At 42.7% G+C, this 20,016-nt stretch overlaps 2 long non-coding RNA genes across 2 annotated transcripts in view; both read right to left on the bottom strand.

The window, feature by feature from the left end:
• LOC132647188 (uncharacterized) overlaps positions 1–3,129 on the bottom strand; it is a 40,268-nt gene extending 37,139 nt beyond the window's left edge. The window contains exon 1 of the long non-coding RNA XR_009585496.1: positions 920–3,129. This is a non-coding gene — a long non-coding RNA (uncharacterized LOC132647188). The remainder of the gene's footprint in view (positions 1–919) is intronic.
• Positions 3,130–8,633: 5,504 nt separating this feature from the next.
• The window catches only part of LOC132647187 (uncharacterized), a 32,358-nt gene continuing 20,975 nt past the window's right edge, over positions 8,634–20,016 (bottom strand). The window contains exons 2-3 of the long non-coding RNA XR_009585495.1: positions 18,089–18,303; positions 8,634–15,340 (exon numbers count right to left, since the gene is read on the bottom strand). This is a non-coding gene — a long non-coding RNA (uncharacterized LOC132647187). The remainder of the gene's footprint in view (positions 15,341–18,088; positions 18,304–20,016) is intronic.

The following is a 20,016-nucleotide window of genomic DNA, read 5'->3' as shown; positions in this document are numbered from 1 at the left end:
CAAGAGCATTCAAATCTCACTCACATAGTGGCTCACAACCACACAAAACTCCAGTTCCAGGGCATCTGGGACTCTTTGCACTTCTACAGGCAACATAATGCACATACATATATGTGGGCAAAATACTCATACACAGAACATAAATATTTTTGTAAAATCATTTTAAAAGATTTTAAAGAAGAAAAAAAAATTAGTAAAGGGAAGGGAAGGAGAAATACAGAGAGCTACAAAGAGTGTTGCATGAGCTTCTGGTCAGCTTGCTTTCCTGGACTGAGGATCTGAACGTTACTCTGGCAGACTAGTTCTTATGCACCTCAAGAAGCTCTTTCTCCTCAATTGCTTTGGTAGAAAAATATGAGGGAAAAAGGAAGAAAATTGCTGCCAACACTTTTTTCTTAAAATGGATATGACATTTTAAAGCTGCTGAAGTAATAAAGCGCCTCAACAAAGGCATGGTAGATTGTTTTTGAAAGTAGGAAACAGTTTGCCATGTGTGAGATGCGAACATTGGCTTTAAAAATGAATTATTGTGCTTATTTTTACAAATGAAACACTTTCATGTTTATCAAGAACGACTATTGTTTTTTCTGAATACAGAGCGAGCTCATGCCAGAGAAAGGCCCTGGTCTCCTCACACATGCCAGGCACACACCATGCTCTCCTGGGCCTGGGCTGCATGCCAGGTCCTGTCTCCACACTGAGATATGACGGTAGTTACCTCTGTCTCCAAGTAGCAGAGGCCTACATTTAACTCCCCATCTGTCAGTCAGTGCAATGATGACACTCGTTGTCCTATATCTTGCTCAAAACAGCAAAACCCTCTCACTCATCCTGAGCCAGCAGAGGCTGCCCCACTGCCCCCTGAGATTTTTATCTCTTCATAAGCTCAGTCCCTGTAAATGAAGATGGGGAGACTCACCAATTTTATTTTCGCCTGTGGAAGCATCTCCAGCGTAGAGGGCTGGAGAAATGGCTCATTGGTTAAGAGGTTAAAGTCTGGTTCTCAGACCTGACATCAGGTAGCTCAGGATCACCTATAGCTTCAGCACACGCGAATCCAATGCCTCCCTTCTGGCTTCTGAGGATACCTGTATTCATGTGCACATACTCCCCCAACTCCTGCATACATAGAATTAAAAATAAAATAAATCCTTAAAAATACACTGGAAATAGAAGACAGTCTCTTTACAAATGATGCTGGAAAATGGGTTATTCACATGTAGGAGGATAACATTTGTAGCAGGCTCTGGCCTACTGCATAAATCAACCCAAAATGGAACACTGACTTAGTTGTAATACCTAAAACTCTGAAATTACTAGAGGAAGAAGCAAAACACTTCCACACATAAGTAAGACAGGGACCTTCTGAAATGAGCTCCAGCATCTCATGAAATAATAAGAACTGGCTAATGGGATTATATCAAACTAAAAATATTCACAGCAAAAGAAACAGCTGAGTAAAGAGCCTAAGAATAGACTATCTTGGCCAGTCATCTGACAGTCATCTGGGAAGAACTGAAAACAACCCCCTCAAAACCCACCAAAGTAACAATCTAATCAACAGAGGCAAACAAACTTCACAAATGAAGAAAAACAGAAGGCCAAGACATATGTGAAAAAAACGCCCTATACCCTCAGCCACTAGGAAAAGGCAAATGAAATTACATTGTGATCTCTTCTCACCATAGATAGAATGAATGGCTGTCACCAAGAAAATGATGGATGCCACCATTGGAGAAGGAGCTCTTCTCCACTGCAGTGGGACTGACAAAGCCCAAACTACAAAGTTCCTCAAACAACTGAAAACAAAACCTGCAGTGACAAAGCTATTCCACCACTGCTAACACCTGAAGGAGTCCAGTCAGTCAGTGGGCCTCAGGGCTATGTGCACAGCCGTGTTCGTGGCTGCACAATTCATGACATCCAGGAGAGAGAACCAGTACAGGTGTCCACCAAGAGATGGATGTACAAAGATGTGGTACATATGTGCAGACACACACACAACAGATACCATGACCAAGAAAATGGATAGAAATAGACTATAGAGGTAAGTGACATAAGCTAGGTACAAAGAGATAAAGATCACACGTGTTCACTCCTATGTGGAAGCCAGAGGAGAAAAACTTGAATAGAAGGGGGCTGTTAGAGCTGCGGAACGGAGTAGAGGGGGAATAGGATGATCAGAAAGCGCAACAGAGGGGACATATGACTAAGGTGTGTGACGTGCAAGTAGGAAAACATGGTGAAACTCATCATTTTAAGTTTAGTGAATACTAGGAGAAAAGTGCTCTCAGCGTCTCTCTCCCTCCCTTGAGAAAGTCCCAGCTACAGCAACTTCTTAACTGGCCCCACGCCTTGTTGCAGCTTTGGAGGACAGCCTGTGGTCCCAGCCTTCGGAGACTGTCCCAGATCCTGTTTCTTTTTAGAGTTATTTGGAAAGAGTAGCCTCAATGCCTCAGTTGAGAAAAATGCCTTCTTCCAGACTGCCTGGAGGCAAGTTTGTAGTGCATTTTCTTCATTAATGATTGATGTTGGAAGGCCCAGCCCACTGGGAGCGTTGTCACCCCTGGGCACGTGGTCTTGAAAGCGAGCCATGGAGTGAGGCCTCAGAAGCTTTCTTTCATAGTCTCTATTTCAGTTTCTGCCTCAAACACAAGAAAACACAGCTTTCTTCTTTGCGTTCCTGCTGTGACTTCTCACAGTGATACAAATACCTGAGAGTAGTAAGATGAAATAAACCGTTTCCTCCCCAAGGTGCTTTTGGTCATAGTGTTTTATCACAGCAATGGAACAAAGACAGAGATGCCTTTACCTTTTGAACTGAGGCTATTCCTTCTTTCTCTGGTGTGGCATTCTCAATCTTGTGGTTGAATATACAGGCTGCTTTCTGATGAATGTAACTACTGACGCAGTTGGGATGAAGACCATTGTCTTATTATTTATCTGCAATGGCCAGTTCTGTTGCTTCTCTTCTTCTATAACCTTTTGTTTAATCTAGTCCCTCCTGCTATCTCACCAAACACCATTCACCTTTCAAAATCTGTTGCTGCTGTTTCTTCCTTCACAATCTCCTTTTGTTTGTTTGTTTTGTTTTTGCAACTTAACATTGGAGTTTAATATACATTTTTATTTTATTAATTTTATACATTTACCCATATAACAAAATACTTTTCATCATTATCATTTACTCTAACCTTTTGTTACTATTATACCATACATATTTATGAAAGTATTTATTTGTGAAATGTGTGTATATGTACATTTTAATATTTTATGAAACTCCAAAATATAGTGGACCCCTTACTTCTGCGGAGATGCATCCTAACCCCCAGGAGATGCCTGACAGCTCAGACAGCTCCTAGCCCTCTGGGCACTGCCACTTCCTATGCGTGCATGCCCAGCCCATGCAGTGATGTTTACACTTTCAGTCCAGTCTTATGCACGACTCTCTGAGGCCTTCCCTTACTCTTAGTGAGGTGTGATGGCACTGGTCTCAGGATCTCTCTGGCTTTGGAGCTTTCTGGCACAGTTTAGAACACCTTTTCAGTTCTATTGGCTGCCCTTAAATTCATCATCCTCTCCATGCTAGTGCACTGTAAGTTCATAGCTTTCACAGTTCAAGGTGTAACAAGAAGGCCAGCATCACATTTTTTTTCTAGTCTTCACAGTTCACTGGTTCTTGTCTTAGATCTTCTCTTTGGAGTATTCAGATAGCCAGCACCACCATTCCTGTCTATTGGGGCCACAGTAAGTAACAAAAACTATTTTAACAAAAGCAAGGTGGTCCCACTACAGCTGTCTCATGGCTAAGACAGGTACTAAGTAGGTGGGTGATGCACACACAGTGGAGAAACATGGGAAACAGTGACCCTTGGCAAGATGAAGGGGTGATTCCATACTTCATCACAGTACTGAGAAATGAACAAGTTTAAAACCTACAAATTACTTCTAGAATTTTCTACTCAACGGTGAAGGCTATGGTTCCCTGCCAGACCTAGTACCTTCCTGACCACATTCTGTGGCAATGCTGGGTCTGACGGAGTGGGTAGAAGTATGCCAGATTGATACTGGACAATCCAATACAGAAGACATATGTGGGCAGGAAGGATTTGCAAGGACAGAGTTAGAGGACAGTACCAAGGTGTTGAAGGGATGTGAGGCACTGAGAACTCAAGTCACAGTGGGAGTTAAACCCACACATTGCCTTTGAGATCAACTAGTAAGGCCATTCACACACCCTGACTGAGCAACCTATCCACTCACCCCCTCTGCCATCACAGAGCATAAAAATGTCCCTGCTTCAGCCCAGCGCAGCCCTCACAAGGAGGGAGGCACAAGGATGCCCACAAGGATGCTCTGCTTACAACAGGAAAAGAAAGGAAAGAACCATGGGCAAAGAAGATGGCAGACTTTGGTGCTTTGGTGCCCACCTTACACCAGGACATGGTGAGTCAGAGGCATCAAGATTAACTCTAAGCAAACAGGACACCTGGATCTATACGGGAAAAGTCTCAAAAATCCATACACTCTGCTCATACTTTATAATGTTTAACTCGTGGGCTGTGGAGATGGCTCATTTGATTAAATGCTGGCTATAGCAAGTAAAAGAAACCTGAATTTGATCCCCAAAACACAAGCAAAGAGTAGGGCAAGGCTGCATGTGCTTGTAACCCAAATGTTGGGAAAGTGGAGAGACAGGTCCCTGAGGCTCATTAGCTAGAGTTCCAGATACCCGTGAGAGGTTCCGCAAGGCTGATGTCTGGCCTCCACACACATGTGCACATACATGTATGCACACCTACATACACACACATGGGCATCCAGCTCGCCACCCCCACAAAGACACAACACACACACACACAAAGCACATACCTACACATAAACACACACAATATTTGCTATTAACTAAGGAGTTCAATACGAAAGCATTGTTTCCAGGAACCCAAAAATGCACACATCCATGGAGAAGATAAACTCCAAATTCAAGGTGACACTTCTTTCTGTGGACGGAGACAGAGATTGTGTCCCCCAGGAAGCTTTGCCTGTGACATTCCATTTCTCAAGCCAGGTGGTGCAAAATCAATGTTCATGATCCTTTTCTCTATGCAGAAGTTTGAACGGTTGCTGGAATGAGCAGCAGAGGAAGAACCTGGGGTTCATGTTCAGGACCTGCCAAAGGCAGCCCTGAATGCAAGCTTCAGCAGGTCCCCTCACTGTAGCAGGAGTGAGGGCTCAGGTGACATGCATAGGGTCACTGCCTGATGTCACCAGGATTGTTTTGGGGGAGTGGGGTGGTAGGGACAGCAAAACTCTGTGACTGAGCTTCTGTCCCTGGGTATGAGAATACAGCCAGAGCTGGGGTCAGTGGCCTGATGGATAACACATATGACTAAGGGAGATTTGGGAGACAGCCATTCTCAGGTTGCTCTGACCATGCTGACGTGGTCTTCCTGCTTCTAGGCAGACATCAGAAATGTTCCTGTCCACTTTCGTTCTTTGTGTATTTACTACATGAGGGACAAATGGCACTTCCTGAGTGAGTGTAACTTATCAGAATCTCTGATGGGTGTTTTCTATGTATTAATTCACAGTAGCCTCATAGCTGCACCCTGTGGCGAGCACAGGAGAAAGCAGATACTGGAAAGTCCACAGTAGAGCCTGGAGATGAACCTCGGCACAGTCGTTCTCCTGATTTAATTTGCAGTACCCAAATTGGGTGCATACCAGAGAATTGCAGCCAAAGGCACAGGGGCATACCACCTTCCCCTCCTGAAGCATGGTCTTCAAATGTTTGAGAAGCCTCCCACTATAACATTTATATGAATACAAGTGTTCTCATTTTTAGGTAAAAAAATCTTGGGAGAAATGTCTTGCTGTATCAACAACTTGGGGTTTGCAAGGGTCAATTTTACTTTCTTTTATTCACAGAAAAATACCAGAGGGAGAGTGGAGACATTGGCTCACAGTGCTTGCGAAAGCATGTCTGCGGGTCTGCCTCACGGGCCCAAGGTGGACTCTGTCCACGCAGTATGACTGAGACCCTGGCTGAGAGACTGTAGACAAATGTGCTGTGAAGACATGGCCTATGTATTCTTCTCAGGAATACACCATTAGACAAAGAAGCAATGGCTTTTATCTTACCTTATTCTGAAGAAGTATTCTCTGCCTATATCTGTGTATGCAGGGATAGGCTGGCCAATGTTTAACACTTAAGATAAGATAAGCCAGAGAGTACTGGGACTCACTATAAATTCATTGTTGGTCACACTGTGATGAACTGAGGTGGGGTTTAGATTTAGATTTAGAGTGATCCTAAGCTGTTGATCAAAATTCCTAGCAACAACCCCAATAGTAACACAGTTAACTTAGCACTAAAGACATGTCTGCATCATGAATCCTCCCGGCATTTTAGATAGAGAAAAGGAGACGTCTTCAAATTCTTCCAAACACTAAATATATGAAGCTCCTCTCCCCTTTCATTTTAAAAATTAGAAAGGTGACATGAACTGATTGGCCTGCTCTTTGATCACCTCCCCCTGAGGGAGGAGCAGCCTTGCCAGGCCACAGAGGAAGACAATGTAGCCACTCCTAATGAGACCTAACAGACTAGGATCAGAAGGAAGGAAAAGAAGACCTCCCCTACCAGTGGACTTGGGGAGGGGCATGTGTGGAGAAGGGAGATGAAGGAGGGGAAAAGGGAGGGAGCTACAGGGGGGATACAAAGTGAATAAAGTGTAATTAATAAAAAAATTTTAAAAAATTAGAAAGACATTTAGAAGTGTCTGAGTCTCCTCTTCCCTTTTATTTTAAAAATTAGAAAGGAATTAGGAGCCTGTCTCTCAGGAATAGCAACCTGGAATCATTCTGCTCCGAAACCAAGAGCTGTTGTTCCCATAGCATGACAAAGTTTGGTGCTACAGCCGGCTCAAGCCACTGAGAGGGGCACAGGCAGAGTCTAGATTTCCATTCACAATACAAGCTGGACATTCTGGGAGTCCCTTCTACTTGCTAAAGCAAGACCTATAGCCTACCCTTGCTCCTCCATGTATGTCAGGACATGGCTCTTCCTGCTCTGAGGTCCACTGAGATCCTAGGGCCATGAGAAATGCTCAAGCACAGGCTTTCAGGGAGTTGTTTCCTGAAGCAGCCAGGGAGCTGGGCAGTGAACCATGTGGCCTTGTTTTCTTAAATTTAAAACTGTACATAAGAGTGAAATTGTGGGAATTTCCTGAGTATAGTCATCAAGCACAAGGAAACAAGCGCTGTGCTTCGTGGCCTCCAATCCAGGTTCCCTCAGTTATACAGCAGGGCGGCCGCCAGTCTTCTCTGCCTGGGTATCCCCATCTATAATATGATACAATGAAGGATGCGATTCTAACGAGAGCCTTACAAGTAAGCATTATTATCTCTGTAATAGCTGAAGAAAGTAGTCTATTCACTGGTACACAGCAAGCCCTTATGTAGGCATCCCCCATCTGTTTATATGTATCCACATATGTGGCTTCATGTGAGCCACCTCAGAGATGACAGATCAGAGGGAAGAAGGCTGTATGCAGTAGGGGAGGAATAACTGAGTTAAAAATCGCAAATTTGTGACTAAGACCTGGCACTGAGCACATGAGCGGGGCAGCACGAACAACCCGGCCCTTCTGGGAACCCTTTTCCTTATTAGTAAAGGAGCCCAGTGGGTTGAAGAAGATATGGTAATCCTTTGACCCTCGGCTGTTTTGTTAGGCCTTGTGTCTGACTCTTGGATGGTTTGGAAGAAAGGTGGAGTTTCCAGTCAAAAGCAGTCCTGTGGGAGTGCACATCCAACTTCACTGCCTTTCCAAACCATCATAGACACTCTATCAGGATACAGCAAACAGTTTGCATTGCCTGTCGGTAAGTAAGCAAATGATGAGCTGGCGATTATAGAACCAGTCTTAAATGTGTTCAGAGAACCTCAATAAAAACGATAGACTGGGACCAGAGTGATGACCCAGGTAGTAAAGTGCCATGTAAACATGAGGGCCCAGGGTTCAAACCCCAGCACACACACTAAAAAGCCAGGCATGCTGCGATGCACCTGTAGCCTCTGCTGTGAAGGCAGAGGTGCGGCTGCCTGGGGCTCTTTGGCTAGTCAGTCTTGCTGAATTAGTCAGCTCCAGACCAATGAAAGCGGCTGTCTCAACACTCCCCCCGAAAAAAATTATAAAGAATCTCAAAGAGCAAAACCAAAAAGTGTTGGAGTGCAATGGAGGAAGACACCCAGTGTTCCTCCCTGACCTTACATTCAAGTGCACACACATAACACACACACACACACACACACACACACACACACACACACACGGCAGAAAATGAGACAAATCAGACATATGCTTAGACCATAAAAGATAGCTTGGGCAAGTCAGAGTAGGAACAAGAAAGCCAAAGAAGAAAAAGGTGTTAAGCTGAAGAAGTTTAACTATCAGATAGGATGCTTAGATACTCTACAAAGTCACTTACAGAATCAGTGAGACAACGCATATATTATTAATATATTAATATGTTATACATTCTATTATTAATTAATTGAAATTATTAATGCAATATATAATGTTACATTAATAATTTTTTAAAATATTTGAGATAAAGAAAGAAGTCGCAAAAGCTTCCAGGAAAGTAAATCAAGGGCTGTGGGGCTGGATCACACAGCGCGCAGTTCCCATGGCAGTCCACTGGCAAAACTAAGAAAGCCAGAAACCAACACTCAAAAGCTAAATTATCCAAATCGCAGTATTTGAAAAGAGCGGTTGGTTCTGAAAACTGGGGGAAGGGTAAACAAAAATCAAGTGGGGAACACCTTTCCAAATCATTATATATCAAGGGTAAAGTTATACCTACAAATGAGTCAGCAGTTAGCAGTGAGAACAAGACATTTCAGTGAGCATGAATGTCAGCTCCGACAGTTTTAAAGTTCAGTTTATAGCAACAGCAGCTTTTATTATTAACAAAAGGATAAGACACAAACAAGCAAACAAAACCTTCCTTCATATCAAGATGACAGAAAAATAGTGAAACTATAGGGCACTAGAAGAAACGAGAATCCATAATGGTAATATATAATAATGAATAATAAAACTTAAAAACGTACAAAACAGAAGTGTTGATCAGTGTAAGACATACCATTAGGTAACTGAGAAAGTTAGAACTAATAAAATATTTCATTAAAATGAGGGCGGGGGGTCAACTCTACAGGGCTGGGGCTCAGTGGCTCAGTGACAGAGCACTTAGCTAGCATGTCCAAGCCCTGGGTTCCACCCCCAATTCCTCAGAGAAGGAGGAGGGGAGAGATAGAAGAAAAAATTCTGTAAAACCAGTAATTTCCCCCTAAAACATTATTTCTTAAGCTACTTCTGGATTCGCAGGCTGAACTACTGATTATCCATGTAGATGATCCATGGATGCTCCTACGAGCATTTCATGCTGCTTAGTAGAAGCTGGCGGGTTCCGAGCACCAAGCCCACCATGCCTGTGTCATGGCAGCCCAGATGAGGTAGCAGGTGATGTTCCACTAACCATGGGAACACAGTTAACCAACAATGCAACCAACTTGAATGCAAGTTAGGAAAAGAACAAAACCTTCCCAGTGGGCACAAAACAGAAGTGCTAAGCAGCCTTAAACAGGAGTGAATGCTGCACAGTAAGAACCCAGTGCCGTCGGTGCCAGGATTCATCGACGCCTCTCAGACTGTGCAGATGAAAACCCCAACGGTATTTGGAACATTAAATAAAAATCTAAAAGCACATGGTTGGAAAAATCCACCGAAGACCAAGGCGATTTTTGCTCAATATTAGAAATGAGGAAAGACCAGTCCTCCAGATGTTGAAACTAATTAAAACAATGTGGTCAGAATGTAGAACTGCAGGAAAACAAAATGGAAACAGAACAGAAGAGAAAACCAAGCAGTGCCCAAATCCATGCAGGCTGATTTTAAATGGCTGGCTAAAAGGTTGTTCCACAAGAGCGCTGGAAAAACTGGTTCCCAGTGAGGGGAAATGTCAAATGTTAGCCCCGTATCTTACATGCAATAAGTTACAGTAGAACTTAAATTTTAAAATGCATATTGTCATAAGCAAAAGTTGAATAAGAATACTAAATTTCTGAATTCCCTTTTATGTGAATTCCCTTTCATATAAAAAGAATATACCATATACCAAATACAACCAGAAATATGAGAATCAGCCAGTGTCTTAAGATCTTTTTAATGGATTCCGCTCCATGGTATGCAAAAACAAACAAAATATAAATGACCACCTTAACACACACACACAAGCACTTCTCCGGATTTCCATTAAAGAGCCAGTTGAACTCCTCGGACACTGTCTCATTTCCAAATGATAGAACATTTTAAGTCTTTCAGATAATTTCACAATGAGGACTTGAATTTTTCAGAAAATCATCTGCAGTAGTTCCCACTAAATTTCTGTATTATGATAATAATTCAATGAGCATTATATACTCTACAATGCTAATGAAGTGGCCCACAGATCTTGGGTTGTTTAAAACGAGGAAGCTGAGAAACCATGGAAGGAGGACATGATCAGACACAGACTCTGACTCAACCAAGTCCAGAATCCAGAGATCAGAAACCAGTTCTTACATTTGCCTGTTACTGGACCTCAGTGAACTTCTGGAACCTCAGTGTCCTCATTAATGAAAGGGAAGGAAAGCCCACAGCCTGCCACAGACTGCCACAGCATAACAGCAGCCACAGGAAGGCCTAGAAAGTAAACAAAGCTATAAGGAAGGGAGTTGAAACCCTAATGGTAGCTACATAAGTGAGTTGCAGATTTTCACTCCCTCTTTCTCTCGTGGTCTTAACCTGAGGACACCATTCATGATGTGGTGGTGGCTGAAGTGGATAGTAAAAGGCTGAGACGATCTCCATTTGGGGAATCCTGGAAAGAGAGGCCCCTCTTTCTCTGACTTCGCCTCGGATGAGGGCTTACCTCAGCAGTATATCTGACCAAAATGCCAACAGACACCCCTTCTTGGCTAGATTCTTCGGGTGGTTCTGGAGTGGCTGCAGAAGGAGGCCCCAGTTCTGTGCCCGAAGCTGGAGATTCCAGGTCACTTCTGTGCTGCGTGGTGGCAGATCAAACCAGCCAGGTTTCCTGCTTATTAACCAAGAGGACCCTAAAACCTCCGTCCACACTAGAGATAGAGGAGAGGCCTGACCCCAGGTTACAGCTAACTGAAGCAAAGAAAGGAAACAATCCAACAAACCCCAAGGTTTAAGCAACATAAAAATAAAGCTACACTCTAAGATTACTCAACAAATAAATGCACCTAAAAGCATGTAATCAGCTCTCATGGGAAAAGGTGACTTGCCATGCCAATCCTGAGAGGTTGGAACCCTGACAGGCCTGAAAGCAGTGATTATAACCACCCTGTGAGGTCACTGAGAACCCTTGGAATAAAGATGAAGATGAAAAAAAAATACTTGACAGAAACATGAAGGTTTCAAGAGGAACCAAATGGAAGATGTAGAAGTGAAAAAGTAAATATCTGTAATAAAGAAGTAAGCAGAGGTGCTCAATGGCCAAAGGAAGACGACCGAAGAGCAGCAGAAATCACCCACTGATGACCGAAGAGAAAACTGGAAAAGATATGAACCAACTTCAGGGCCATATGGAGTAACATGGAGAAGCCATCATCTGGACCGTGACAGTCAACAGAAAGAGGATAAAGTGAGTGCTACAGCTCATGATCCATCAAAGAAAGTACAGGGACCACAAAAAAGTGAGGGAGGCTGGTAAGCTGAACCATGCGAGAGAACAGGGCCCCGAGGAAAGAAGGGCTAGCATTACACATGGCTTCACGCTTACTTCTCTCCCAACCACAAAGGGAAGATGGATAGTCTTCCGTCAGACGAACACTTTATGAGATTTTGTACTACATAAAGAGACATCTTCAGGGCTTGGTGTGTGCGGATTGTAAAATCTCGAGATACAACATAAATATTTAATGAGATGATAAAAAAGCTTATTTATTTCAAAAATAAAAATAAAAAAACCCTGAACAGAGCAGTTGTTAACTTGCCAGATTCAGTGAAAGACAAGAATTTACAGATTCAGTAAGCTCTGCACAGTCCCCCCCCCCCCGACATCATAACCAAACTGCTGAGAAGTCAGGATGAAGGAACCTTAAAAGTGGTTAGAAGGAATTGCCCACAAAGTACGAACATAAATGTCGCAGCTGCCCTTGGAAACTGGACAGGAGTGTGCTGTCTTTCCCCTACGGTTTTTGTACTGTGCCTCTGCTCACTGTGTTTTCCATTTTATTTCTTTAGTCTCCCCATAGTTTTCCTGTACGCGTTTTGGATTCCAAGAGCATAATGGAAGACATTGCAGATACATCTTCGACATTATGTCTTCTGATTAACAAAGTTGTTTGTTTGTTTCTCTTGTTAAAAGGAGAATCTTTCCTGACCGATGCCCTGTTGTTTTGTGTGGGAGTGTATGGGAGTTAGGTATAGGTGTGGGTGTGAGTTCAGGTGTAGGTGTGGGTGTGTATGTACACAGTGTGTGGGGGGAGTTAGGTGGATGTATGTGTGCAGATACACACTGTGAAGTCAGTGGACAGCCTCGGGTGTTGTCCCTCAGGTGTCTTCCTGAGACAGGGTCTCACTGGCCCATCACTTTGCCAAGCAGGCTTGTTAGCTGGGGGCTGAACTTGCAGATATCTGCCTGTTACCACCTCCCATCCAGCCAGGGCTGAGATAAGACACACATGCAGGCAGCAGCCAGTCTGACTTGTTAACGTGGATCCGGAGCTCCAAACTCGGGTCCTCACATTTGCAAAGCAAGCATTTTACGTCTCCCCAGCCTGGTGGCCTTTTATTTTAACGAGTTTCTTTTAAAATTCCATAAACTTCCTCACACAGGGTATAACAATGCATCCTTTACTGTCTTGGAGGGATATGGTAAAGAGCAAATGCTCTCAGAGGAAAAAGATGGAGGAGATTCCTGTGCCCAACCAATCACTGTAAGACAAGTCAAGTGAGAGACAATCAAAAAGCCTGACCCTCGAAGCCACTCTCCCGAGGGTGTCTGAGAGCAATCACTAGTCTCCTCTTTACTTGGTCAGGTTGGGTGCATGTTGGAGCCATGCTTGGCCAGGCCATGCAGTCACCACAGGAGATTCAGCCTTCAGCATTAAAGCCATTGGCAGCAAAGTGGGAGCACTAACCTCTGCTTTAACCTTCTTTGGCACAAGAAACTAGTGGTAATAAAGTTAAGGCACAAACAATTAGACTCCAAGCTGACTAAAAGGAGTGCTGTCAGCACGACATTCTGATTTATTCATCTCTCATCCACCCTGGCCAGCTGCCCAGAGGCCGTGGAGTAGCTCACAACATCTATCGGAGCTGTATGTGCTTCCTCTTTCGGTCACACCATCATGTCCATAGGATAATTGGCATGAAGCAATGCCAGGATACCACAGTTACAGCAGGATGAGAAGGACAGGGGAGAGCTAGTTCTGGTTTGGGACTGATGATCCAGACACCTCCACACAGATGGTTAGCACTCTCAGGCATGGATTGGCTCTAGAGTTTCTTCTTACCCATGTAGGAGAAGAGCTAGTGGCCAAAGAAACCATGGTTGACTGTAGGAGCCATCCACGCGCAGTGTCCTAGCTGTGTTCACCGACACACCTGGCCTGGTGGGGTGAGAAGGGTGTGATGGAACCAGCCAGGCTTTTTGCTTAGTTCTCCATCCCTGGTCAGAAGCTAGGCCTTCTGAAGGATGGTACATAAAGACCAAGCAGGACCCTGACTCTCACACAAGTCCCTGTCACTTCTTGGAGCTTCCCAAGCTTGACCAACCCTGAAGGAGGCTTCCTGGACTTCAGGGTTCTCTCTTTAGAGAGATTATGCGAGAAGATGGGGAAACAATGGAGCCTGGGCCTAGTCTGGGTTCTGCTTGGTGTCTGTGGGAAGGAGACATGGTCTTTGTTCCTTCTGTAAAGAGGAAAGGACACCCACTTTTAAAATGGGGTTTCTGGGCATCTCAGCAACATGCATGCATGGAGGGAGAAAGAGATTTTGAAAGGAGAGTCATAGATGGGAAAGAGGTGTGGAGAGGCATGGGCATTGGCTTGGACTTGCTGGTCTGAGCTGGAAAGAGTGTTAATTCTATTCTCATTTCTACACGAGGATGGTATCAGTGAAATCTTCCAGCCCTTCTTACACTTACTGCTATGGTTTAGCTGGAGGGCTGTTAACTGGACACTTGGTCCTTAACGCAATGCCACTGAGAGGCAGCCACTAGAAAGTCGGGCCTTGGAGGACTAACTGTGTCACTGGGGGATGGACCTTGAGATTAAAGTAGCTCTTGCACGACCCAGACTCTTGCCCAAATTGACTGAATGAAGACTGGGCGTAGCCCTTGACTCTCCTGGCTCCATCTCTCTTTGTGGTCTCTCCTACCATGATGCCATATGTCACATCTGATGTATACATGCTGGCATATACTCCTGACTCTCCAGGAATGTGAGCTAAATAAACTTCTTCTCTTTATAAAGTACTAAGTCTGTGGCATTTTGTTAGAGTAACAGAAAATGGACTAATACTTGTTTCCCTCCTCCATTTCTTTTTCCAACCTGCCATTTTAAGTCAGCCAGGAATGTCTCCACAGCACTTCCCTCATGTGGGCCATGCCGCCACAGTTTTCTATAAAGTTCTCTCCCATGTGCCATGATAACTGTGAATGAATGGCGCATATTTGTCACCATGGTCTCCTTTTGTGGAGTGGAATATGGATAACCCCAGAGAATGTTTGTTAACTGACATTTTCCCCATGCTTGATTAAGATTTCCTCCTATTTAGTTGGTGCCACAACTTCCTGTTACCATTACCATCCTTGATAATCACTCGGGACACATTTCAGGCTCTTATCTCTCTGGTGGAGTTTTACTGTGCTTCTGAACTCTAGTTTACAGAACAAAGCCAGTTCAAATGGGAGAAAAACATAATCCCTGAAAACCTAGTTTGCCAACATTTGCTCCAACTCAGCAGATGGAACTAAATCCAATACAAGATTCACCGCAATACGGTCCAGCCATGTAAAACTTTTCACCAGAAGTCATTGAAGAGTGAGCCAGCAGAAGGGCCCAGACGCAAAGGTCAAGGCTCAAATTAAGAGAGTGATTGTTGGCTGAGATACCAGAAGGCACACGTTTCATGGCTACTTGGGAAGAGACAGACTTTGAAAAGACGCAGATATGAAGTCTCCTTTCCTGTCCTCAGTCAGTTTCATTAAGGTTGTTCCTCGAGTAGAGAAGACGATGAAAGACATCCTGAACTGTGGGCTGCAAAGGAAAGGAACTCTGTTAGGTCAGCCAGAACACCTGGGGTATTTCAGCCCCCTTCTCTGCTTCCTTCCTGTTTTTATCTTTGTATCACAGCTCCAGAGCTGAGGAACTAAATGGGAGCTCCCAGAGGGTGTGGCAAGGGTTTAGCCAATGGTCAACTTGAAGGTCTGTGTCTCCTTTCCAATAGGACCCTGTCACACAGCAGATACATCACAGTAAGAAAGATGAGCTCCATCCCAACCCAGGATTGGAAGTGGAAGGTGTCCATGAAACAGGGAATCCTGGCAGAAAATTCCGACAGCATCTTCAAAGAAAAAGTGTATCTCAGAAAGTGTCACTGTTCGCTTAATCCCTTCCCTGCTGCCTATGGGCCACAGGGGGTCTTTCCTGCTCAGCAGAGACATGACTCATTTTTAATGAATAAATCAGCATCAACATTACACACAGTACTCAAAAGTTTTCCATGTAAAATTCACTCTCTGGGTAACAGGGCACTTTTATCTGGCAAGAAACACAGGAAATCTGCACAGGGACTGGCAACTGGCTGCTGTCCTGTGGAGCCCTTATGGGGAAGCCAACTGGTCAACCAATGTAGCACCAACCTATGTCTTCACAAGGCACTGACGTCCCAGAGCTGATCTGGCTCTGATCCTTGCACACACGGGCCTCTTTTCATGGCTCAGCTCAGTCATGTTCCTCAGTCACCTGACTCTCACATCTGTCTCCCAGCATCACTCCTGACTCTGCTGTATTCTCCATGCTGCTCCCCAAATTATATCTCATGAAACAAAAATCAGGTATGTTGTCACTTAACTGCCCGAAGAGCTCTAATGGCTCTGGTTACTCTCAGGATGAACCTTCCATTATTATTATGTGCCTGACACATCTTTGATCAGGGTTTTTCTGTCACTCTTTTAGCAGAATTGAGACGCAAAGGAGATTAGACAGGGGTGAGGGAGTTGGCAAGAAAAGTAGAAGCTAGAAGAGGAACAAAGGCATCCATGAGACTAGAGACAATGGCAAGGGATGGCCAAAGAGGGAGAATGGTTTAAAGAGGGACAGATGACCCTCATGGATGGAGGAAGGACATGCACACAACTCTTAGGAGGACTGTGTGCTGAGGGAACATTTGTCTACTTTTCTCTAGGCTCTCAATGACTAAAATTGGGACTATTTTCCAAGAGTGATGGATGTGAGGTGTGGGTTGGGAGTTCAAGGAAAGGGTGAAGATTGAGAATCATCTTGGGAAGCTGGTGGGAGTAATCAGAATAAAGGGAGCTAAAAGGATTTCAACTCAGAAAGATCCCTGTGCAGTCAGCAGTGGTATATTTGTGCTGGTATCAGCCACCATTATTGCATGGGTTTCCTCTACCGCAGATTATGTTATTTAAAAAAATAAAACCAATCATCCACTCAGCTTTTTGAGAAACTTCCACACTGATTTCCACAGTATCTGTATCAGTTTTCACTCCAATAACAGTACATAAGGACTCTCCCTTCCACACATCCTCACCAGCATTTGTTTTCTTGGTAATGGCCACTCCAACTAGGATGAGATGGAGTCTCAAATTAGTTTTAATTTGTATTTCCCTGATGGTTAAAGATGTTAAGCACAGCTTAAAATGTCTGTATCTTTTCCCTTGAGAATTCTCTGTTCAATTCCATGGCCCATTTTTTTCTTAGGTTATTTTCTTGATGGCTAATTTTTGAGTTATTTACATGCTTTTAGATGTTAATCCTCCTTCAGACCTGTGTTGTAAGTGGCGATTAATATTTATTATTTATTTATCTTCTGGTAATGCTTGCTGTTAATCCTAAGCAGCTGTATAACCAAATCACCACACAGACACTGGGCTTATTTAGTTAACCTAGAAAACAATGCTGGGCAATAGCTACTCCATCCTTAACCTCCAAGCCCTCATAATTTCTTCACATTTAGATTTCCCACATTATACTTGCTTTTTGTGATATCTTAGGTCCAATCCATTTCTCCACATAGTTCCAAGATCTCTCTCCCCCAGCTCTCCTCTAAGCTTTCCTCTCTCCCCTTCTCCTCCCACTCATTTCCTGGCCTTTAGCTCCTCCCACTCATTTCCTGCCCTCTACCTCCTCCCCTCTTTCCTGTCATTTGGCTCCTCCCAGCTCAACATTGTGTCTAATTGCTTTATTTGGAAGTTTACACCAAGTTGAGACAGGATGCTTAGAATGAGTATCACAATGCAGTATTCGGATTGAAACCGGGAAGGGGGGGAGGGGAGGAGAAATCAGCATTTGAATGATCAAGGGTAAGGTGTATACATTTCAAAAGAACATTGTACCAACATTTCCCCCTTTAAGTCCAATAAAAGGCTCCTTTTCTTTCAATACAATAATAATTATGAAATTATGAAAATTGTTAGGTAAAATCTACATGTGCAATGTCCTGTCCATGTGTATTTAGCAACTTAGGAGAAAGTATCTGATTATCCTATCTATCTTGACAAGTTAAAAGTTCTATACCTAAATTAACTTTTATCCTTATTGCTATTACATATATGAAAGGATTTCTTAACTTTTAAAATTAGTTACTTGAGTAAATAGGAAGTGCATGTTAACAGCTTCCAAAAAAATACAAATTTGACAGAAACAGTTTGCTGCCTGAACAGTCACCCATAACTATAATGTTGGAGCGTCATCTTCAGCCTTCTGGCTCAGAATATTTGACAGACATATATGTGAAGCAGGAACTCTTTAGAACTTGCTTACCTTGTCTTGGCAGTTTGGCAGTCAACTTGTCCTGCATTTAAGTTTGCCCATTTTTGGCAGAAGTTGTCTGTTGTGAAGTAAGGTTATTTTCTTTACCTGAGTGGCTTGTTTGCCACATTTGAAGCCATCTCCATATGGAGGTTCTTTGATGCTCATTATCTTCTTTCAGTTAGATGGGGTGCTGCCAGGAAATGACTTTCTCATCATCAAAGAATCTTTAAAATAATAAACACATTTTTAAATGCCATATTCTGTAGTTCTCTGAAGTTTTTGAAAACTACCAAATCATATCTCTCTGTTAAACCTAGGATTTATGCTCTTGTGATAAATTAGACTAGTGTCTGACATGACTATGAGTTGAATAACTAGCAATTAATTTGCACGCCTAATATCCTAACAAGTTTTTAATAGTAGTTTAAAAGTATTGGAAGTAACCTTGACTTTCTATCAATACCAATGTATTGATATACATTGGTACCAATGTATTGATATACCAATGTATCAAAAATACTTATTTTTGTATCAATATGCAAAATCCTATACCAGAGTTAAAATTAACCTTATTTGGGAATAACAAATAAAACCCTAAATTGAGTAGATTCAATAATCTACCTTTTTTATTCCTATAAGATATCCCTGTATATTCCTTGTTTCACTTTGAATAAGACCATTAATGATAAACATCTCCCAATGACAATAAAATTTCATAGCCATAGCAAACAACCAAAAACACACCCAACCCCCTTTAAGGAAAATTAGATGCCATTCTCTTGGATTTTTTCTAGCTGGCATTTTGAACATGTAGAAATCCTGTAGGGAGGCCAAATAAAAATGGTTAAGCAAGCAATAACATTTGTGGTCCAGTCTTTGAGTGTTGATAAAAGTCCTTAATAAAAGTCCTCTTTAATAAAAGTCCTCTTTAGAACACTCTAAAATGCTGGACCAATTAAGATTAATAGCTTTCTTCAAAATTCTTTTGGGAGCAGGCTTTGAAGAGAAAACAGCAATTGAAGCAGTTGAGGCAGGAACAAGCAGAATCTGGAACATGCAAGATGCTGGAACAGATGTGTGTCAATGTCTCGGCATGCTGAAGAATGATTTTGTTAGGTTTGATCCAGCATCTCTGGTATCCAGTTCTTTTGTTCTACAAACATAATTTCCCACAAGCATTATAGAGCTCTAAAATTATAAATGTATGAGATGTGCAGGATGAAACTAAACTGTAAGCCAATTTTATCTATATCAATTAAAAGGTTAGCATGATACATTTTGAGGATATTATAGCCAAGGATGTATTGGTCAAGCATTGTTGAAGTTTTGGCTGGAGACATATTTTTATGTCTCAGTCAGTTTCAGAGTTGTTCACATGTAAAGGGATCAGCAATATAAGGTACCATATTATTGAATGTACACTCATTATCATCAAAACAAGGTTGGATAGATTAAAATATCTTTTCAGGCTCTTGCGTGCCTGTTGTATTAGGCCATGTTGGCTACCTATTTCCCTAGAGAAGCCTCCCATTAGAGAGACAAGCTGGTTGCCTTGAGCAATAGAAAACGCATGTTTTAGGTAAACTTTATATAAACTCCTTTTTAATTTAGGATATAAGCATACTGTAGGTATCTTGTACCTGTTTTGAGGTTTAGTCCTAGATTTTTATATATGTTGTAGCTATTTGTCCTATCCCCATTTATATATAGAATGGGTAGCTATGCCTTAATAGCCAACCTTTATTTAAACTCCCTCTTACCTTTAGCATTTAAGCATGCCCTATGCTTATTGTACCTGGGCTTTACATTGATAGTGACTATTTTTTGGCTTGCCCCCTTTTTTTATACAGAATGGACATTTATGCCTTTATAGCCAAACTTTATATAAACTCTCTTAGCATTAGCACATAAACTCTTTTACCCTAAGCATTTAAGCA

Source organism: Meriones unguiculatus, chromosome 14 (genome assembly GCF_030254825.1).
Source record: "Meriones unguiculatus strain TT.TT164.6M chromosome 14, Bangor_MerUng_6.1, whole genome shotgun sequence".
Taxonomy (NCBI): domain Eukaryota; kingdom Metazoa; phylum Chordata; class Mammalia; order Rodentia; family Muridae; genus Meriones; species Meriones unguiculatus.
The sequence above is the reverse complement of the archived record's forward strand: the minus strand, read 5'-3'. Positions and strand labels throughout refer to the sequence as shown.